Raw genomic sequence first — 13,579 nt, forward strand, 5'->3', positions numbered from 1 at the left:
TTCCGTTTATTTCGGAACCCTCAAGTCGGATTTGTGATTATATATTCCTTCAGGTGGTTATGATCAGTTCAGAGATCGGGTTTCAGTGCAACAGATGTTCAGATGACTTGGAGGACGGCAATGCATTGCATTCATTCATCAGTATCATCACATTTTGCATTTACCTGCATCTAACACATGTTTATCCATATGCAGGGACATTTTTGATCGAGATCCTGGTCGAGAGACTTTCTGCTCAGACATGAGGACCGGTTTGAAGCATGACGTCACCTACAGTTTCTTCGACCCAGAGATTGGTGTGCTGAGAGATATGATAGCCTTGATTACACCCGACCATGTGGGGATGTTCCGTGAGGCATACGGTGGTATTCTGAAGCTGGTTTTCAGGCTCACAGACAGTGACAGGAGCGCCATTCATACTCTTCTTCAGTTCTATGACCCGGGTTTGAGATGTTTTGTGTTCCCGGACTATTTGTTGGGGCCTCTAATGGAGGACTATGCTAGCATCCTGGGTATCCAGATCCGAGATCAAATTCCTTTCTTTGCCACTAAGGTGGAGCCTGTTGTTATGGAGATTTCTCGTGCTCTTTATTTGAGTCCGGAGATGATCAAGGAGGGTTTGAAGGAGAAAGGAAAATTACCTGGTTTTCATTTGAGTTTCTTGGAAGCCAAGGCCAAGGAACATGCTGCTTTGGGTAATTGGAAGACGGTCTGTGCCTTGATTGCTGCGAGCATTTATGGGACCATTTTGTTTCCTAATCAGAAGAACTTTGTGGACCATAATGCTATCAGATTGTTTATACAGAGGAACCCTATTCCTACTCTGATCAGAGATGTCTATTACTCGGTTCATAACAGGAACGAGAAGAGGCGTGGTGGCTTGATCCGATGTTGTGCTCAGCTACTGTACAAGTGGTTTATGGGGTATTTGCCTTCCAAGGGTGCCTTTGCTTTTATGGATCCTACTGTCAAGTGGTCATTCAGATTGATGGGTTTGCGGACCGAGGATATAGCTTGGACTCACAATGGTATGGCTGGACGGGATTTCATATACAGTTGCGGGAGTCTTCCCAATGTGCCTCTTGTAGGAGTTCAGGGTTGCATCAATTACAATCTGGTGCTTCTTAGGAGACAGATGGGGTTTGCTGTGGAGGGTCCTCCTCTTGGACGAGAGATTCAGGAGTCCTTCTACTTCCCAATTGAGGGCAATCAGGCCAAGTTGAGACAAGTGTTGGATGAGTGGCGCAACATTCAGAGAAAGGGCAAAGTTCCTTATGGCAAGGTTAATAGCCGGTATTTCCCTCTATTTGATGATTGGCTTCGGAAGAGAATTGAGATCACACATCTACCATTTCCGGGAGGCGATCCTGGATGTCCTTTGATTGAGGGTCCGCGTTCTTCTGTCAGTATGGAAGAATTCCTCGAGATGAAGAGAGCCAGAGATCAGTTGCTTGTGGAGAAGACTGAATTGGAGATGAGTGTTGCTCGGATTCAGGCAGCTAATCAGGAGATCAAAGTGAAGATGGAAGATCAAGACAAGCGACATGCCCTGGAAGCAAAGCGCTTTGAGATGGATACTGCCTACTATGGGAAGGTCAATCAGGCTTTGGCATCCTCAACAAAGAGCACAGAGAGCTGGGAAACAAGTGAGAAGAAAGGGGGTTGATCGTCAATTTGATAGGCCACCCATGACGTATGCTCTTCTGTTGAAGAGGTTGAAGGATCTTGGATTGGTGCGGCCAAGGATGTTGACTCTGTTGAAACCTGATCAGAGGCCTGCCAGTTACGATGAGAATGTCAGGTGTGAGTTCCATGCTGGGGCACCCAGACATCACATTGAGGATTGCAAAGCTTTTAAGCATGTGGTCCAGGACTTGGTGGATTCTAAAGCCATCAATTTTGCGCTGATGTCGGATGTTAATACTAACCCTGTGCCGATGCAGGGCCCTATGGGGGTGAATGTGATGTCCAAAGACGAGAGGAAAATGGGTGAAACGAACGGGGATCAGTTAAAGATTCCAATGTCTATGGTTCAGAAGCATCCGAGGAAGAGTGGAGCTTTCCCTGGTGTTGATAACTGTTGCGCGGCTGTCGCCACGAAGGGGCGTGCAATGATGAGGAAAACAATCCAGGGAATGATGAAAGTAGAAATGGGCGATGTGAGATGTAAAGCACCCAGTCTGGCAGTTGAGGTTGTCCGGACGGAGAATGCCATTGGTGTTGAGAAAGAGAAAAAGTCGTCCGTTTCTTCTTATAAACAGGTTGTGGAAGTGGTGAGAAATGGAGGGATCCCAGGCTGGGGAAAGATTGTGGGCATTGTGGTAAAGGCGGATATGTTTGGGGTCGGCTATCAGGAAGGCCAAGACTCGTCTGAGCAAAACAGAGGTCGCCGTCCATCATTCACGTTTATCAGTGCCGGAGTGCTGGATCCAAGTCACGCCTATACAGTGGGTGAAGAGATTGACAGTGACCGCGAGCTGGAGTCGTGGATAAAATCGTGCGTACCAGGGAACTGGAAGGCTAAAAAGATCAGCACTGTCACTCATCCTGAAGAGTAATATTTCTGTTTCTCAATACTGTTTGCATGAAAGCCTTATGTGTTGCCTGACACGTACTGGTTCATTGTAAGGGTCACCTCATGTTTCATTTTGCAGTACTTTGCATCATAAATAAACGGATGTTTTTCAAATTAAAAGCGGTGTTCCCTGTTTTTCATTTATTTTTGCAGTTTAAAAACAAATAAAAATGGCAATGTTTGTTTTCATTTTTCCTTTTTTGATTTGTCTCGTGCCGACATCAAAAAATAATTCTCCAGATCTCATTGATAACAATTTGGTTACACCTCTGTATGACTTCGACAATCCGATCTATCATGCCAAAGAAGAAGGCGAAGAAGATTGTGATCTGCTGGAAGATTAACCAGGTTGTTGAAACAAGAGGAGAAGGTGATTCAGCCGCACGAGGGGCGAGTTGAGCTTGTTAACCTGTATACCGCCGAGGTCAGAAAGGAAAGGAAAATTGGGGCCGTTTCAGAGGCGAGCCGAGAGCAGAATGGTAGCCTTGTCGAAAGAGCCTGTGGATACCTTCGCCTGGTCATGTCAGGATATGCCAGGGTCAGATACCAATGTTGTTGTGCACAAGCTATCATGGAGAGGAGACTGTCCTCTAGAGAAGCAGAACGCCGGTGCTACTTATCAGAGAGCCATGGTGACTTTGTTTCGTGATATGATTCATCATGGAATCAAATGCTATGTTGATGACATGATAGCAAAGTCCCAAACAAGAAGAGGGGCAGTTGGTAGATCTGGCCAAGCTGAGTGGACCAGTTGAGACAATTCAAACTAAGGTTGAATTCAGATAAGTGCACTATCAGAGTGCGGTTCGGTAAGATGTTGGGGTCCATTGTAAGAGAGGAATCGAGGTTGATCCTGTTAAAAAAAAAAAAAAAAAGAGAGAGCAGTGCAAGAAATGCCTGAACCAAGAACAGAAAAAGAGGTTCGTGGTCTATTAGGTAGATTGAACTACATGTCATGGTTCACATCTCTTCTAACAGCCACGTATGAACCCGTATGAAAACGGATCAAACGGTCAGGTGAAATAATGATTGCCAAGGGGCATTGAGAAATAAAAGAATAAGTTGCAGGAACCTCTGATTCTGATGCCTCCCTATGGAAAGAGACTGTTAATCTGTACTTGACAGCCCTCGAGGGGTCTACGAGGTGTATTAGGTCAGCATGACGAGTCTTGTCGAAAAGAGCATGCAATTTACCTTAGCAAAAAATTTACCGACTGTGAAACAATACATTCACTGCTCGAGAAAACTTGCTGTACTTTGGCATAGGCTGCTCGTCGACTGAGACCGTGTATGCTAGTTCATACCATTTTGTGGATTTCAAGATGGATCTGATCAAGTACATATCTGAGAAGCCAGCAGTGACCGGACGGGTTGCAAGAGGGCAAATGATTTTGATTGAATGCGATATTCAGTACACCGCTCAGAAAGCAATCAATGGGAGTGTATTGTCTGATTACCTCGCCCAGCAACCTGTTGAGGATTATCAACCGAGGAAGTTTGAGTTCCCTGATGAGGACATCTCGAGGTGCTCAAATCGAAAGATTCAGAGTGACCGATCCCGGAGGAGGGGCCTGACCCCGAATCCGAACGGATTCTGATGTCTGATGGGGTTAATATGGATGAGTCAGTGCCGTGTTGGTTACGCAAAAAAGGGATCCCATGTTCCCGTCGTTTCCCGGATAATATTTGAATGCACCAGCAAGGGTGGCTGAATATGAACCTTGCATTGCCTGGGTATCGAACGTCGGTGCGTACATCTATTGGGGCAACGCCTTTCTCGTTGGTATATGGGATGTAAGCCGTACTACCGGTTGAGGTTCAAATTCCCTCTTTGAGAGTCCTGATGGACGTAAAGTTGCAAGAGGCTGAATGGGTAAGGACCCGGTAGGAAGAATTGAGCTTGATTGAGGAAAAGAGGCTGGGAGCCATCTGTCATGGGCAGTTGTATTAGCAACGAATGAAACGTGCTTTTGACAGAAAGGTACGACCTCGAGTATATCACGTAGGTGATATGGTGCTGAAAAGGATCATTCCTCCTCAAAACGATCGTAGGGGCAAGTGGACACCCAATCATGAATCCCCGGCATGGTCAAGAAGGTTTTCTCTGGCAGAGCCTTGTTGCTAACGACCATGGATGGCGAAGATTTTCCATCCCCTGTGAATGCGGACGCAGTTAAAAAATACTTCGTATAAGAGACCCGCTGGACGAAAAGAATAAAATAGTCCAGGCAAAAATGGGCATCCCGGCGAACCAAAAAACAGAATGAAAAGGTTCGGGCAAAAATTAGGGATAAAAAACAAAAAATGTACACCCGGCAAGTCGAAAACCCGCAAGGGCGACTTGGGCAAAAAAGGGTATCCCGGTGGACTGAAAACCCGAAAGGGCGGTCCAGGAAAAAGAGGGATTGAAACGAACAACCGCGTCTGGCATGATCGTTTTGCTTTGGTTAAGGCATCATGGATAATACCCGGTAGGGATCAATCGGAATCATCTTGTTCAGAAGGCAGAAAGCACGGAGAGTCTGAGGACATATGGGGTGTAACCGAGTTGGAACTCAATGAGATCACGGGTTTCACATTGCCATTAGGATAGATTTTTCCTTTTATGCGCAATTACCTCTTTTTAGGAATTGCTTCCTTTGTATTGCTCAATTTGAGCCACACTTTTCAATCAATAAATGCATATTCAGTCAAATAATTTTGTTTTTGTTTTTCATTACCGCTTTGATTGCAAAAACATCCAATTATTGTGATAAAGAATCTTGCATTTTAAGACATACAGGTCCCTTCCAATGCATGCTTATAAGATTGAAAATTTGAAATCTTATTCGGAAGGTTGAGCGACCCAAGTGTTGAAATCTTGACACGCCTGGGGCACGGTTTTATCTAATGATCTCTTTTGCAGATGCTGTTAGATATTTTTCACTCACTTGCAGGTTGTGATGTGGAAGATTTTGACAAAATAATCCCCGTGGAGTCCAATCAGGGACAAGAGACGGACGAATGGCGAAAAGATGACGAGACGTACGACGATCCTTGAGATTAATCAAGAAGACTCTTCAAAGTCTGAAGATTGAAAAGTTTGTATAAATCCCAGGAGTTCGCTCTCTGTCGAGTACGAAGCGGTTTGGAATACAAGATGATGGAGCAGAAAAGTCCAGATGAGTCTGGGAGTTCTCAAAATTGGAAAGCTGACATGGGAGTTGGATATGAATACCATGGTTCGACGAGTCGACGGGTGTTCAGTACCAGACTGTCCTCCTCCCCAAGCAGAGTCGGAATGACTAAATCCCCAGCAGATTCATGGTCTGTGGCTTCCCTAGCAGGGTCAGGATGGTTATCCCCAGCAGGTTTTGGATCAATGCTTCCCCAGTCGCCAGGCCTGAAGGTTGCAATTTCCCCAGCAGAGGTATCTGTGAGCGGTGGTGTACCAAGCAGAGTCTGGAGTGTTATATCCCCAGCAAGTCAAAGACTGTTGTATCCCCACAGAATGCGTTGGTGATTTCTTCCCCAGTGATGTCCCCAAGCGGACCGGGTGCAAAGGAGGTTTTTCCCCAGCAAGGGTTGCCTTTTTCCCAGCAGCAGTGCTATTCCCCAGCAGGGTGGAGATCAGAGTGTTGACGAGTTCCTCAGCAGAGTGTCTCGAGCTCCCCAGAAGAGCCCCTTGAGGGGGATACTTTTTATACATTCATCATGTAGATAAGCATAGCATATTGCATAATGAATCGCGTAGCATTTCCATAATTGTGGAGCATTACGCTAAAAAATATCATGCATCAGCATTGCGAGCATCAGCTAGTCTCAAGCCGAGGTTACCGTTTGAGATTTGGTTTCGCCAGTGGGTGAAGATGCTACTCAAGCATTGGTTACCATCCAAGAATGGGTTTTGCCGGTCAGTGAAGTTGATACTCTGAGGAGTTTGGCATCGTGACGTCAGGTCAACGGTATTCCCCAGTAGTGCGATACTGGAGGAGATTTCTGTCGTGCGAGATAGAAATTTGGAGGTGTTACTCTGAGGAGTTTAGCATCATGATGTCAGATCAGAACCAATGTTCCCCAGTAGTACGATACTGGAGGAAACTTTTCCGTCGGACAGAGATGGGAATGAAGATCGCGATCAGCGCTACTCGAGCCGTGGTTACCGCTTGAGATTTGGTTTTGCCGGAAGTTGGAATGTGTTACTCTGAGGAGTTCAGCATCATGATTCTGGATCAACAGCATTTCCCAGTTATTCCCTGGCAAGCGTCTGCCTGGTTTTGACATATGGATGTCATCCTTGCGATACCAGTAAGTGTCGTGTCGATCCCTGTATTATCTTTTCTTTGGTGTCAGTAAACATCATTGTTCGATGTCCAGTAAACGTCGAGTTTTCCTCCCAATCATCAGTAAGTGTCTGGTCGAGTTTTCTTTGGTGTCAGTAAACATCATTGTTCGATGTCCAGTAAACGTCGAGTTTCCTCCCAGTCATCAGTAAGTGTCTGGTCGAGTTTTCTTTGGTGTCAGTAAACATCATTGTTCGATGTCCAGTAAACGTCGAGTTTCCTCCCCGTCATCAGTTAATGTCTGGTCGAGTTTTCTTTGGTGTCAAGTAAACATCATTGTTCGATGTCCAGTAAACGTCGAGTTTCCTCCCAGTCATCAGTTAATGTCTGGTCGAGTTTTCTTTGGTGTTAAGTAAACATCATTGTTCGATGTCCAGTAAACGTCGAGTTCCCTCCCGGTCATTGGTCAATGTCTGGTCGAGTTTTCTTTGGTGTCAAGTAAACATCATTGTTTGATGTCCAGTAAACGTCGAGTTCCCTCCCGGTCATTGGTCAATGTCTGGTCGAGTTTTCTTTGGTGTCAAGTAAACATCATTGTTCGATGTCAGGTAAACGTCGAGTTTCTTCCCAGTCATCAGTCAATGTCTGGTCGAGTGTCCTCTGATATGTCGCCAATCGGAGTGGCGTTTTGGTGTTACTTCCGGCGTTGCCAGCGGAATTATCACAAGAAACTGGAGAGCGGGGTCCAAATGGAGAAAGGGGGACACGAAGTGTTTTCTGGAGAACGGGGTTCACATTGGCGATCGCAAGTTATCGTCAGGCGACTGGGGTTCAAATGGCGAACGGGGTTCATCATTTTGGCAAACAAGATGTCGGGGTCCAAATACAGTGATCTGGGATCATTTGCGCGAAACAAAATTTCGGGGTTCAAGAAAACGAAAAAAGAGAAAATTTCGGGGTTCAAGAAAAGCAAAAAAAAAGAGATGATAATTCCCAGCGGATGTAGTGTTCAGGCCATGGTTATCCCTGCGTTACCATTTATTTTGGTATCCAGGTCGACATTCTGTTTCGGTAATCAGGCCGACTTTTTCCGTACCAGACGGATTCTTCCTTCGAGATTACTTCTTCGCCGATTCTGACAGGCGTTGTTAATTATTTTCCCATCAGAGTGCAAATTGTTCGTCTGTTCTTGGTATTCAATCACTCTTCATCCTGATCATCTGAAAGCCGAGGCTATTCATATCGACAGGTTCACAGTGGATTGAATAGGGGTAGCTGTAACACCTCAAAATTTGCCCTCCTCTCTTGGGACTAGCTTAACATATTGCATTGCATTTTTTAGGTCATTAGGCATTGCATCTTTGCATATCATGTGGCAACGAACAAGTCATCCTCCTAAGTCTTGATCAGAAGATAAAGAGGTTAAGATGCAAGCTAAGGTTTCATGGACTGATCATTAATCATCTGAGGATGTGTGATTCAAATTAGGGTTTCATGGTTCTTCAAAGAGGTTGAGCTTCATCTTGGTTGCAATGGCACATCATCATCATCATGGTCTTGTCATCACCAAGGGATTCATTGCTTGATCAGATACCTTGAGATTAGGGTTTTGACCTCTAGTCAACCCTAATCAGTTGTATTGGGCCAATCAGGGCTTGGCAAGGAGATGGGGTTTTCAGTGGATATGGGGATGATCATATGGTTATATTGAGCTTATGGAAGCTAGGGTTTCATCATTGAGCCATTTCATCAGGAGTTTGAAGCTCAACTTGATCAGTGCATAGCCAAATTCATCTATCGGTCAGAAAAGTCAACTGTGGTCAACTGTGCCTGAATTCATGGATTTGGAGGAGGGAGAGAGTTAGAGACACTTCATTCATGCCTAAACAAGTTTCATTTGACATTTCAAAGATCAAGAATGAAGAAAATAAAGTCAGATGGAAACTTTCCAAAAATAGAAAGTGACTTATAATTGAAAATTGCCAAAAATGGAAAGTTTTTCTCCTCAAAATTACGTGTCCAAAAATGTTTCAAATGAAAATTTGTTCAACATGAAAGTTGTAGATCTTGCTCTCACCTTTCCAAAAAATCCAAGAACATGAATTTCGCATGTGTGGTTGGCAAGATATGGATTGATCATTATCCAAAAAAGTTGAATTTCAAAGTGGCATAACTTTTGATTCACAAGGCCAAATTGAGTGAGGTTTCTTTGAGCAAAATTCATTTGACATGAGCTATCATAATCCATCATTATATTTCATCAAAACTCATCACATAAAAAGTCCATTTTTCAAGTGAACCAATTTTGAAAAATGGAGGGAAAAAGTGCATTTTGAGAAATAAGCTTTGTTTTCACATGATTCCTTTTGCACTAGCTCACAAATGCCATTTGAAATTTGCTGCACCAAAGAAATTCCACTGTTACATTGCATTGCACTTGTGTGGGTGAATTGACCAAATTGCCATTTAGCATGAAAATACATTTTCACTAATCCACTTCATTAACACTAATCTTGATTACTAACATGATTAACATCACATATATATTGTTAATCATAACTGTTTTCATGATAATCATAACAGAATTTCAGATCTAGATCCAAAATTGCACAATTCTCTCAACTTTTCATCCTCACTTTTTTTGCAATTTCTTCACAAACCTTGCTTAGATCTTCATCCATTCATCATCTACATGCATTATTGAAGCTAATCGAAGCAAGATTTCTTCATTTCCAAGCCAAATTTTGGACTGTTAAAGTGAGGTGCATCAATGGCAATTTGAGATTTCATCAAGTTCGTGTACAATCAACATCTAATCTTTGTTTCATTCACTTCTACAAGCATCATAGAAGTTCTGTTTTCACATTTCAAAGCCTAATACACGCGAATTCATCACTGTGCTCAAATCAAGGTCAGTTTTCGAATTCAATAATTCTTGAAATTGATTGATGATTTGGATAGATCTTTCTTAGTAGAGAATTCTGCAATTTGTTTCACTAAATTTGGTTGAGAAACAAGGAAGTTATGATGATTTGAAGTTTTGTGCACAAACATGTTTTGCTTCGATTCTCTTAAAATATGAGGAATTAGGCCTAATTAATTTGATATTCATGATGTGCTTGGAAAGACCTTTCCATTGATATATGGTTTGTCTAATTTGGTGGAGATTTGTTCTTGAGCATATGAATGTATGAACACATGAAGAACTTGTGAAAATTTTCCAGAAACTTGATTTAGATCCAAATTTCGTGCTACTGTTCATGGCCAGGATGTTTTGCGCGCTACTGTTTTGAATAAGGACAGGCTTCGATTCCGTGCCAAGCCAAATCTCACTTTTGCCTTTTGTATTTATTTTCACCATGTACACATGATTCCACATGCTTGTTCATCATTTTTTTATTTTTTCTTCCACATAAAAAATTCATAACTCACAAACGAATGATCCAAATTGAATGAAATTTTTTTCACCATGATCCTTGTAATCTCTACTATTTTTTGGTGATTTTTGTGGAATTTGTGCACGTGTGGTTTTTTGGATATCCTAGGGTTTGTTCATGTATGTGGTTTCATGCACCTTGCTTGGTATTTTGCTCATAAAATGTTGATGCTTCATTAGAAATTCATGAAATTTTTTGTGCTTAAACTAGACTCATTCCTGGTCATTTTGGTATGTGGTTTGTAATTTTTGAGCTCCTGGATTGAGAGTTATGACATGATCTTTAGAGGTGTGACATTTTGTATCACACCATGTCTTGTGCATCTTCTTGATTTTATTTGCTATGCTTATTGAACTTGAATTGAGCTGGATTTTTGCATGAGGATACTTGTGAATGTTGAGAATGCATGTGAATTTTTCTGGAATTTTTAAATCCATTTCCTATTTGATTGGGATTTTATTTGATGTTTAGCCAAATGTGGACTTTTTGTGAGTCATGTTTTTAAATGTTTTGTGAAATTCTGGATATGCATTGGATGGACTTGAAATTTTGTGGAGTGATTATAGACACATTAAAGTTTGTCATGGTTTTGGTTTGGTGCATTTATCATGTTCCTACACTGTTTTGTGCTTGCTTGAAGTTGATACATGATATTATGCTTTGTTTGGACTTGTATGAGCATGCTTTAACTTGATGAATTTAATTGACTTGCTTACCATTGTCCAATTGGCTTGAAATTTGGTGTGATTGACATGTAATGAATGCTGTTTAGCTGTGAATTTTTTGGGGATTTATTGAATTGTTTTGGATTGAGTTTGAATCTATTCATTCTGTTTGGTCCTTTGAGGTTCTAAATTGCATGCTTTGCACTATTTCTTTCATGAAATGATAATGGTTGATGATATGAACATGAGACCAACTGGATTTGATTCTTATTTGATTGATCTTGATTTTGGATAAGTTTCATGTTCTGTTTTGACTTATTGATCCTATTTTGACCCTAGTCTTGTACTAGTGGTTTGTGTTCTCACATTTGAGCTTTGTTTCAGGTCAAAGAGCACAATTGCTTATACTTGATGATATGCACTCAATTGGGATTGGTTTATTGCTTGTTTATGACTAACTTGAGTTTGTTTTGTAGGCATTGAGAATTATGCTTAGGCCTTGTGGCTTGCACCTTTGTGCATTGATGCTTGCTATCCGTTTGTGCTGTTGACTTTTAACTTGTCTGTTTAACTGTTTGAGCTGAGTACTGATCATATTAGATTGATTTCAGGTACCTTAGATGCTATAGTTCATTGTGAACTTGCTTGTGCTGCTGCTTGGTTGTGTAAACCAATTGAGGTAGAATCACTAACTCCATGTAGTCTGGAAGACCTGGCCTGTTACTTGGGCAGGCACCTGTCTGAAGTCCTCCTTAAGAGGCAATGTTTGTGCTTGTTTATTTTTGTCCCCAAGCAGGAAAAGACCTTTGTTAAGGCAATTGGCAGACACAAGAGGTGTGCAGTCCACCTCCTGCTAATCTATTGAGTCGTCCCTTAGCTCACATTACATGTTGATGCCTTGTGGACCCTAACCCAAGATCCATGTACAGTTGTACATTTGAGTCAGTGTCATAAGTGTAGAAGGGTTCCCACTTTCTGGACCCACACTTCATTGTCTGAAGCTCTCCCAGGCCAGGGATAAGAGCTGTGAGGCACACCCCTCACACACCTTTCATCTGGCTTCACCCTGACTCTCAATGTCAGGGTTAAGAGCTAACATCACCCTGATACAGTTGACTTGCTTTGGCAGTCTAACCCTTGTTTGAGCCACCTCTGTTTGGATATAGTGTGTGCTATTTGTGATTGTTTGCTTTGCCTGTTTAGGATTAGCTTGCTGCCTGTGCAAGTTAGGATAGAAACCATAACATAGGGCAATGATGCATGATAACATCTAGGCTCGAGTCCAGCTCCCTAGTAGTGTGTCTCCCTTTGTATCTGGTTAGGTGAGAATTTCTTTCCCGTTTAGGGGAACTACGTCGCCCTGATCCTCATACCAAATGAGGTACGTAGGCAAGAGACCGTGCGAGGTCTCTCCGGGCACCCTTTTTGTTTTTCACTTTTTTTTCTTTTTGTGTGCGTTTGCCTGACAGTTGCTAGGCTCGAGTTCCCGACTCCTTAGTAACTTGTTGCTTGTTTCTTCTTGTGTGTGTAGGAGACGGATGTAAGCCCAGCCATTGGCATTCCGTATCCTCTTGTTGTGTGCTTGGAGTCCGGTATAAGTCCATCAAGTGGCATCTGGTTTCCAGTGTGGGTTTTGTTTGGTTTGGAAGCTGATGTAAGTCCAGCAATTGGCGTTCGGGTTCCAAGTTTGCCCGTGTTTGTGTGTGTTTTGTTTGGCGTGCGTGAGCCGAACTACGACAGCTCTGATTCTCGTTCCAGACGAGATACGTAGGCATAGGACGCGATGTCCTAGCGAGCCCTCTCCTCTTTTCCCCCACCTGTGTTGTTTTCAGTGTGTGTGTGTGTGATGTTTGTTTTAGCAACCTTAACCTATCTTTTGAGCGTGGATCCCGTCGAGTACGACGGACGTGAGGGGTGCTAATACCTTCCCCTTGCGTAACCGACTCCCGATCCCATTCTCTTTGGTCGCGAGACCATGCTTTTCCCAGGTTTACTTCGAGCGTTTCCTTTCCCTCTTTTGGGATAAATAACGCACGGTGGCGGCTCTGTGTTATTTTCGTTTTAGCCCGCCGGTTGTTTTTCGCGGATGCGACAATGGTACATTGATATGTTGACTAACCAATGGTGTTTGAAAATCTATATGAGGATTTATGTGGTTTCACCTGTCTTTGATGATATTGCTCTTCTTGAAGTTATCTTAAGCTTCATCTGAGAAAAGATTCAATATTCCATGAAATGCTAAAGTCAAAGATAACGTAGAAAAGATCTTGAAGCATCAAAGTTGTGAAAGAGAGAAAATGTGAAAGCTCGCCTAGTCAGTTGTGTGTTTAGCTCGGTGACTAGAGTATTATAAAAAGGTAGAGTAACTCATAAAATACTAAGCCAACTCTCACACAACCACAAAATGTTTTAGAGGACCCTCTCTCTTTTGATAAAATCATAATTTATTTTTTGTATATAGCTAATTGATTACAAGTTCATATAGTCAATTATGAGAGAATATCACATTAGATGATCGATTATCCTTTGTACCTAATAGATTATTTCACCTCATAATTGACTATTAGGGTTTGTGATCGATTTGTAATGACACAATTTGAAAACTTTTCATATTTGCACTAAATAATCGATTATGGGGTG

Source organism: Lathyrus oleraceus, chromosome 5 (genome assembly GCF_024323335.1).
Source record: "Lathyrus oleraceus cultivar Zhongwan6 chromosome 5, CAAS_Psat_ZW6_1.0, whole genome shotgun sequence".
Classification (NCBI taxonomy): domain Eukaryota; kingdom Viridiplantae; phylum Streptophyta; class Magnoliopsida; order Fabales; family Fabaceae; genus Lathyrus; species Lathyrus oleraceus.